Source organism: Lampris incognitus, chromosome 6 (assembly GCF_029633865.1).
Source record: "Lampris incognitus isolate fLamInc1 chromosome 6, fLamInc1.hap2, whole genome shotgun sequence".
Lineage (NCBI taxonomy): Eukaryota > Metazoa > Chordata > Actinopteri > Lampriformes > Lampridae > Lampris > Lampris incognitus.
This window is the reverse complement of record NC_079216.1, coordinates 49,099,884-49,108,376: the sequence shown is the minus strand read 5'-3', so window position 1 is coordinate 49,108,376 and position 8,493 is coordinate 49,099,884.

Below are 8,493 nucleotides of genomic sequence, written 5' to 3'. Positions count from 1 at the left end.
TGTGTGAGAAAAATCGAGCAGTTTGATGTCGAGTTGTTATATGCTATTTTGCGGGGAGAGAAATGTAATTGAAGTTTAGTGAACAGTTATGTGTGCGGGTGTCTGACCGAGACCCATCCCGGGAACTGTTTGTGTGGACTGGGGAGACAAACTGACTACTCGTCAGTCCCATATGTGGACCCAGCGACGTTACGGAGCGAGCTAGCCAGTCGGTGTTCGTTGCTAGCACAGCAAGACGCGCGAATGGACTGGATGCGGTAAGGGGCTTGCCCCACAGTGAGTCGGGCCGTCTTCTAGTTTAGCGAAGTAACGTTATCAGTTACAGTGTAGTGGTGTGTTCATGCGACCATCGAGGAACGCAGAAGGAGTCGTCTGTTGCGCACGGTTTGACCGTGAGATGGTGCTAACAGCTAACTAGCCAGTTAGCTAGGATGGCTGCCTGCCTGACGTTCGCTGCTGTGCTGCGGTGAGAAGCGCGAGACGAAGAGGAGCATTCTTTGTGAGTACAAGTTGGATGTGCGGGCTCCCAAGGGGAGCGAAGAGGGCTGTTTAGGGTCCCAACGTACCCGATAAAGAAACAGGCCTGCAACTGGGGGTTGACTTTCTTTTATTTTTATTGCCGGCTTAGTTATAGGGTTGTTGAGCTGTATGCTAATGTGTTGGTCTGATTCATTTGTGTGTATATGAATGCAGATGCTTGTTAGTCATTGAGGCTTATTACTTTCATTCATTCTAATAATTATTACTCATAATACATTTGTATATATAATTCTATGTACCTGTGTGAGTGTGGATTATTCGTGTGTGTTTATTCCTGTGGTGTCTAGGCTATGGTAAGTGACACGTTGAGACAACCTTAAAGGGCTAGTCCACCTTTTTACTGGAAGTAACCTAGTGACACCCAGAGATGTCTAGACCATGTTAGATTGCCTTAAAGGGGTCATATGCCATATTTAAGCGCCTTAAAGAGGTAGTCAACTTTTTAGTTGGAGTTACCAGATGACACTGTAAGACATTTAGAGCCTTTAGAACATACTTTAAACACATAAGAAGCGAAGTTAACATACTTCAATAGTTTATTGGATACCGAGTTGTATAGAGAACTCAGGAGCGTTGTCCTTGACAGTTAAAAGGGATAGATAGCGCTACATAAATATGGAGAGTCAGATTTCAGTTTTTATGCACCACATATCTGGAACAAACTCCCAAAAACTGCAGGTCTGCTGCAACTCTCAGTTCTTTTAAATCAAGGCTGTTTGCCGCTGCCTTTTATTTAATAAAACTTGAAGCTTTTGATTTTCATCTTATACTGCACTGCAACTTTTACTCTCTTTTCAATTGTTTTTAAATGTGTTTTTATTGCCTTATGTTGCTTTTCTTAATGGGCTTAATATTTTATGTAAAGCACTTTGAATTGCCTTGATGCTCAAATGTGCTATACAAATGAATTTGCATCGCCTTGCCTGGCCTTTATCATATAATGACAGATAATAAAGTGCAGCCTGCTTTAAGTTATTATTTCTTTTTGTGCCACGTGACTTTGCTGTATTACTGTCATATTTGCCCTTTACTACAAGATAACAACAATGTGGCCCATGATGTTCTAATGTGAAAGTGGCGCCCACTGCGCCACCCAGCTGATGAACACTGAACAGTACTCTCACAGGTGGTGTTACCCAGTAGCTTCAGGAGATGGGCGATGCGCTTGGCTCATGAGAGCCCTTGGGCCGGCAATCTTGTTGTCGGGAAGATGCAAGATAAGGTTACGTGCCATTTTTATTGGCCGGAGGTACGTAAGGGTGTGATGAATTACTGTAGATCCTGCTACATGTGTCAGTTAGTGAGCAAGCCCAACCAAACTATTCCAGTTGCACCACTGAATCCCTCTCCGGTCATGGAGGAGCCGTTTTCCAGGGTAATTATTGACTGTGTAGGGCCCCCTCCCCAGAACTAAGAAGGGGAACGAGTACTTACTCGCTATCATGGATGTGGGTACACGATTTCCAGAGGCAGTGCCATTATGCAGTATCATAACAACACCTGTAGTAGAAGCCCTGTTACAGTTTTTTTTCTGGGGTAAGGGCTGCTGAAGGAAATTCGGCATGATTGAGGCACCAATTTCAAATCAAATCTGTTTCAGGAAGTTGTCTGCCAGTTAGGCATTAAGCAGGTGATGTCTGCCTATCACCCACAATCCCAGGGTGCAACAGAGCCGTGCCATCAAACACTCAAGACTATAATAAAAGCCTATTGCATGGAGTGCCCTGAGAACTGGGATATGGCTATGCCTTTTCTTTTATTTGCCATTAGGGATGCCACTAATGAGTCTACAGGTTTCAGTCCATTTGAGTTAGTCTACGGACATGAGGTCCGAGGACCACTCAAGATGATGGAGAGGTTGCTCCAGTCAACTCCTCAGAATAACACACTGCAGTATGTAGCCACATTTAAAGATACAGAACCAGCACTAAGAATGCAAAATCAGATGGAAGTTCAAAAGTTGCATCATCAGTGTCAAAAACTAATATTTTTGAGCTGTATTTGGTGCATTTATTAAAAAAAACACATTTTTTTTATAAAGACAGAGCAAATAAACATGAATGATGATTTGAGCACGGGTGTGCACAGTGAGATACAGCTATATCTACATCGAGGAAGAACTTTTTTATTTAAGTACCACGTCACTGTTGCAGCAAAACCTTTAACTTTTTAACAAAACTTCATGAACAATGGAGACCTGTTGGGGACTTAGTCTGCTTTTGCATTTAAGTATATGAATATTTGTACATTTGCGTATGTATAGATGAATGTATGTGTGTTTGTGTGTGGAGAAATAAATGGGCAGTTTTGAGTTAATTGCTTTGAACAGTACCAACACTGCTACAGATTACAGATACGTGCCAGGGTGTAAATCAGTGAATAAGAAGCGGTACGCACCATGCCATGAGGCAGAAAAGCATCATTATACCAGCACACTGATTCCATATGAGACCCACAGCTGCTTCCTGCCCTCCTCCTTTGTCCATCCTACAGAAAGCCCATGAAAATAGGTCTGTTAGTATCGGGGCAAGGGTTTTTCTTTGAAGATTTTCCATTGTGATTCTCAGTAAGTTTTGATGAGAAACAAAAAACATTTGACAGACTTGTCACATATGCACATCATGAATCTAAAGGACACATTCAAAGTGGCACATAACACAGATGACAAAGCAAACATTTTCTGGGTCAGCCCAGTAGGATTTGGACTAAGGGAAGGAGAACGGTGGACATGGTGTACTAGCCCAAAGGCAGACATATCTCAAAGACCATATGGCCCTCTGATGATAGGGTAGAAGGAACATTTTCCTAAAAAAAAAGTAGCACGCTGTAAATACAGAAATGTTATTATTAATTCATTCATAATCTCAGGTCAGCTTGATCTTTTCCAGTGAAATCTGCAACAAGTCATAGTTAGAATAGTGCTAAAATTCATAAAATAAGCAAAAGCAATTCAGTGAAAAGAAATAATTGCTTCAACTGCATGCCTTGTTAATTTAAATTAACTCATGTTAACTCGTGTCATGAAATAAAATCTCTCCATCCTTAACAGTTCAGTAACACTCTCTCCAATACAATAAACAATAAACTACAGACGTTATTTTATGATGCAAAATGTTGTGTGTGCCTTTAAGAACTATTTCTCGCTGTGCATGTCTGTCTCTAAGCCTCATATGTGTTTGTTGGCATCAGCTGTCCTGGATGGAGCAAGGGCATCTTTTTCCTTCCATATATGTGGTTAGCAGAAGAATTGCCCTCCACATTCTGTTATAGCTCTCATCACAGCACTCAGAGCAAACTGGATTTAGAAGCAGAGGACAAAAAGATGATTGAAGCACAAAGGTGAGCAACTTTTAGTTTCTTTCACTAAATCCCCAGGCACACTTCATCATACCTTGAGGGACATACAAAAATAAATCCAAGCTGCTGTCTCAAAAACAGTATTTTCTGGCAATGGTGTTTCATTGCTTCTGCAGCAACAGCTGAAGCCAAAAAGACAGATAAAGAGCTCATACGACAGGAGCAGCTTCATTATGGAAGCACAGGCAGCATCGTTAAGCTCTTTGTCAGCACCTCTAAAATTAGACCAGAACAACTTTAGAAGAGTCAGCTGCACAGCAGACACCAGTCCGCCCCCTATCCCGGGACTAGCAGGCGACAGCCTGCATATGCGAGTGAAAGAAGGAAGCAAGATTCAAAACCTATTGCGGTTTGCAGTGACTCAGATGCAAGGGGAGGGAAAGGGCCCAGATGGAATGGCACTGAGACAAGTGGTCTTCACTGGATCGGGTAGGGGGATCACTAAGACTATCACCTGCGCTGAGATTCTTAAACGTGAACTGGGGGGGCTGCACCAAGTGTCCAAGCTCTACTACAAACAGGTGAATGAGGTTTGGGAGAGTCTACATCATGGAGTACCAGCTGTGACCTTGCAGAAGACAGTTCCAGCCATCAGTATCCTCCTCTCCAAAGACCCACTTGATCCACAGGAGCCTGGTTACCAACCCCCTCAAACCGCTTCCACCTCCTCAGATGACAAGGAGAGAAATGGAGCTGTGAGGAGGCCACTTTGCTGTCCCTTCTCACATCCTAGACTGTGTGATGCCAAGAGAGCCTGTCTAGATGACCAGAGCATAAGTTCCCCCTCTGCCTCCTCAGTTTGACTAAACATTGAGAAAAATCTCAAAATGTAATATATATGTTGGCAGGTTTTTTTGTATTTATTAGTAGGATTTTGGCTTTGATGCAGTCTTTTTTTTTTTTTTTTTTTTTTTTTTAATGTTCCAGTCTCTGTGATGTACACATTCATTTGGAAATGCACCTTGGCAGCTGTTTTTGGCCTGAGCTATGCATATCCACCAATCAGCCAAAACATTAAAACCACCTGCCTAATATTGTACAGGTCCCCCTCGTGCCGCCAAAACATCTTTGACCCGTCAAGGCATGGACTCCACAAGACCTCTGAAGGTGTCTTCCAGTATCTGGCACCAAGACATTAATTAGCAGCAGATCCTTCAAGTCCTGTCAGTTGCAAGGTGGGGCCTCCATGGATCGGACTTGTTTTTCCAGCGCATCCCACAGATGCTTGATCGTATTGAGAACTGGGGAATTTGGAGGCCAAGGCAATACCTTGACCTCTTTGTTCAGGAATGTGTGCAGTGTGGCAGGGCACATTATCCTGCTGAAAGAGGCCCCTGCCATCAGGGAATACCTTTGCCATGAAGGAGTGTACCTGGTCTGCAACGATGTTTAGGTAGGTGGTACATGTCAAAGTAACATCCAAATGAATGCCAGGACCCAAGCTTTCCCAGCAGAACATTGCCCAGAGCGTCACGCTGCCTCTGCCGGCTTGCCTTCTTCCCACACTTCATCCTTGTGCCATCTCCTCCCCAGGTAAATGACACACATGCACTCGGCTGTCCACACGATGTAAAAGAAAACATGATTCATCAGACCCAGGCCATGTTCTTCCATTACTCCATGGTCCAGTTCTGATGCACACGTGCCCATGGTAGGTGCTTTCGGCGGTGGACAGGGGTCATCATGGGCACTCTGACCGGTCTGCAGCTACACAGCCCCATACACATACACAGCAAGCTGCAATGCATTGTGTGTTCTGACACCTGTCTACCATAGCCAACATGAACTTTTCAGCAAATTGAGCTACAGTAGCTCTTCTGTGGGTTGTAACGAGATAGTCAATGTTATTCACTTCATCTGTCAGTGGTTTTAATGTTTTGGCTGATTGGTGTATATAGTCAAAAGAGTAAAAGAGGTACATAAAATTCTCTTTTTTTAAAGAAGCCACCTTTCATTAAAAAGACCCTCATCAGGCATCATGATGTTGACAAACAAATAAAAGATTTTGAGCTTTTGGGCTTTTGCATGTTTAGTTTCTGGTACATGTGTCCTCATTGGTTCTGATTGATGCATTGCATGTAATATTCTAGTAGAGAGCTCACATTCTCAATCAGCACTGTATTGGCAGAAGAAATAGTCATTTATAGCTCCACAAAATACTGTGGAACAGTAGCGGCAGTAAAAAAAATTGAATGGTATGGCAAAAGAGGCCAGGTAGAAAATATGATTTGTTAAATTTATATATATATATATATACACACACACACACACACACACACACACACACACACACACACACACTAGCAATGAGTACCTCACACAACTCCGCTTCAAAAAACCCGAACTATCACTTTAAAGATAAGAGAAAGGGAAAATAATGACACTAATGCACATTTTTCCATTTAGTTCAGTCAAAGCCTGCTAGGAGCACTTTAACCAATATATGTGGAGTTATTTTAATTTATAATTATTCAGTTTGATCAAAGTTTACTTCCTGCTGTCCATGCAGTTTAATTCATTCCATTTTTATGTTTTGGAAGTTATTTATTTTTTATTAAAAAAGAATTCCACTCATTGTTATCTAGTGCCTTGAACACCGAGCACTTTATTTTTTTTCAAATATTTTCTGTTTTAGCCCTGTGATGGCCTGGCGGTCTGTCCAGGGTGTCTCCCTGCCTGCCGCCCAATGACTGCTGGAATAGGCTCCAGCATCCCCGCAACCCTGAGAGCAGGATACGTGGGTTTGGATTATATATATATATATATATATATATATATATATATATATATATATATATATTGAAATATATATATATATTGAATTGAAAATCTCACATTCAATTCAGTGTTGTGGTCTCACAAAGCTCAGTGCCTGTAATTTTAAGTTCTCTTAAGTGAATAAATGCCGATGGGTGATAAGGGTGTCATATGACCTGACCACTAACACAAAATCAGAACCTTTGTTTGTTTGTTTGTTTGTCTACTTTAGTCAGTGGGGTGGCAACAGGGGCCACCCCTAGACACCCCCTGGAACTGCCTTTACTGTGCAATCATACTCAGCATTGTAATGAATTCCTGGGTGAGTGTGCACTGGTTATGTAAGCCTTGCTCTTTGAGAAACAAAGCCATGGAATAAGATTTCATTTAATTTGTGCCTGTTTTTGTTTTGTTTTGGTTTTTTTACCATAGAATTTGTTAATGGAGTCATAAGTCTTTCATCATAAGCTAAATTTAAAAAGTACAACCCAGATTAAGTTCAGATATCTGTTTTAGGATGTTTGTATGTGTTTTAGCAGTATCTCACTTGCAGATGGAAAATAAGCATCATGAATCTTTCTTAACCTGTCAAATTTAAATTATTATACAAATGCAATTTTTTTTTTTTTTTGCCCTGTGATGGCCTGGCCTACAATTCTGGTCCCACCAACCAGTAAATATGAAAGAGGGCTGAGGGCAGAGAAAACCCATAACTGCATCTATAGTATTGACAATAGAAAACCTCTGTTAATCTGACATTTCAGATGTGTATTATCGCATTATGATAAAAGGGAAGTCATCATTGTGTAGCAACAACTACCGAGCATCTCCTCATAGCACTCAGCCCCTGCTTTACACACAGCGTTTACTTTCAACACAATCAAGGTTTCTTCGAAAGGGGCTTTTGGTTGACACATACTCTTACTATACAAGTTCAGTAGACATGAGGCTTAATAAGGGGCAGATTTCCCCAAAGAGTTGGGAGCTGCTCATACTAGGAAAGATGACACGATCCATCTGAGAATGACTTCGAGTGGGCCGAACACTAAGTCCGAACACTAATCTTACGTTGTATTTGGAAATGTTAGATATCTCCCAATTTCTTTATTTTCAGTGTCAAGCCTGTCAAGCCTCTCTGAATTCATTTAACTTTGGATCCCTGCTATCATTTTATTTCTTTGTCCCCCCCCCATCCCCACCCCCCACACACACACTCTCACACACTCCAAGGCATGAACAGTTTGTGATGGGAATGGTTGAAGGAGTGAGTGGGTTTCGTTCCAGGTCCACGAATTGCCTTGCGTCTTTTGTTTTATTTCATTTCATTTTATTAATTTATTTTTGCTATTGACCTGCTCTGACTTTCATAGGGTGATATCTCTATGGGGCACCAGGACCCTTCGGTGGAGGCAACAACCAGTACGACCAGATAGCTACGATATGACCAGAGTCCTGCTTCAGTGCTCACTGATGATGGTGATGATAATGATTTATTTCGAATATGTAAATAAGCAATGTGTGTGTATGTGTGTGTGTGTGTGTGTGTGTGTGTGTGTGTGTGTGTGTGTGTGTGTGTGTGTGTGTGTGTGTGTGTGTGTGTGTGTGTGTGTGTGTGTGTGAATTAATTGTAAAGCGCCTTGAGTGGCTGTTGCAGCTAGAGAAGCGCTATATAAAATGTAACTTGATTGATTGATTGATAACATACAGATGACCCATTGCCAATAATCTGAAGTGTATCCACACAACAAACTCAACGAACAAATCTCCGTATGCATCAGATTATTTTGTTACACGTTCGGAAAGGAGCAGGATGACGTATACTTATTTTTCACTTCAATA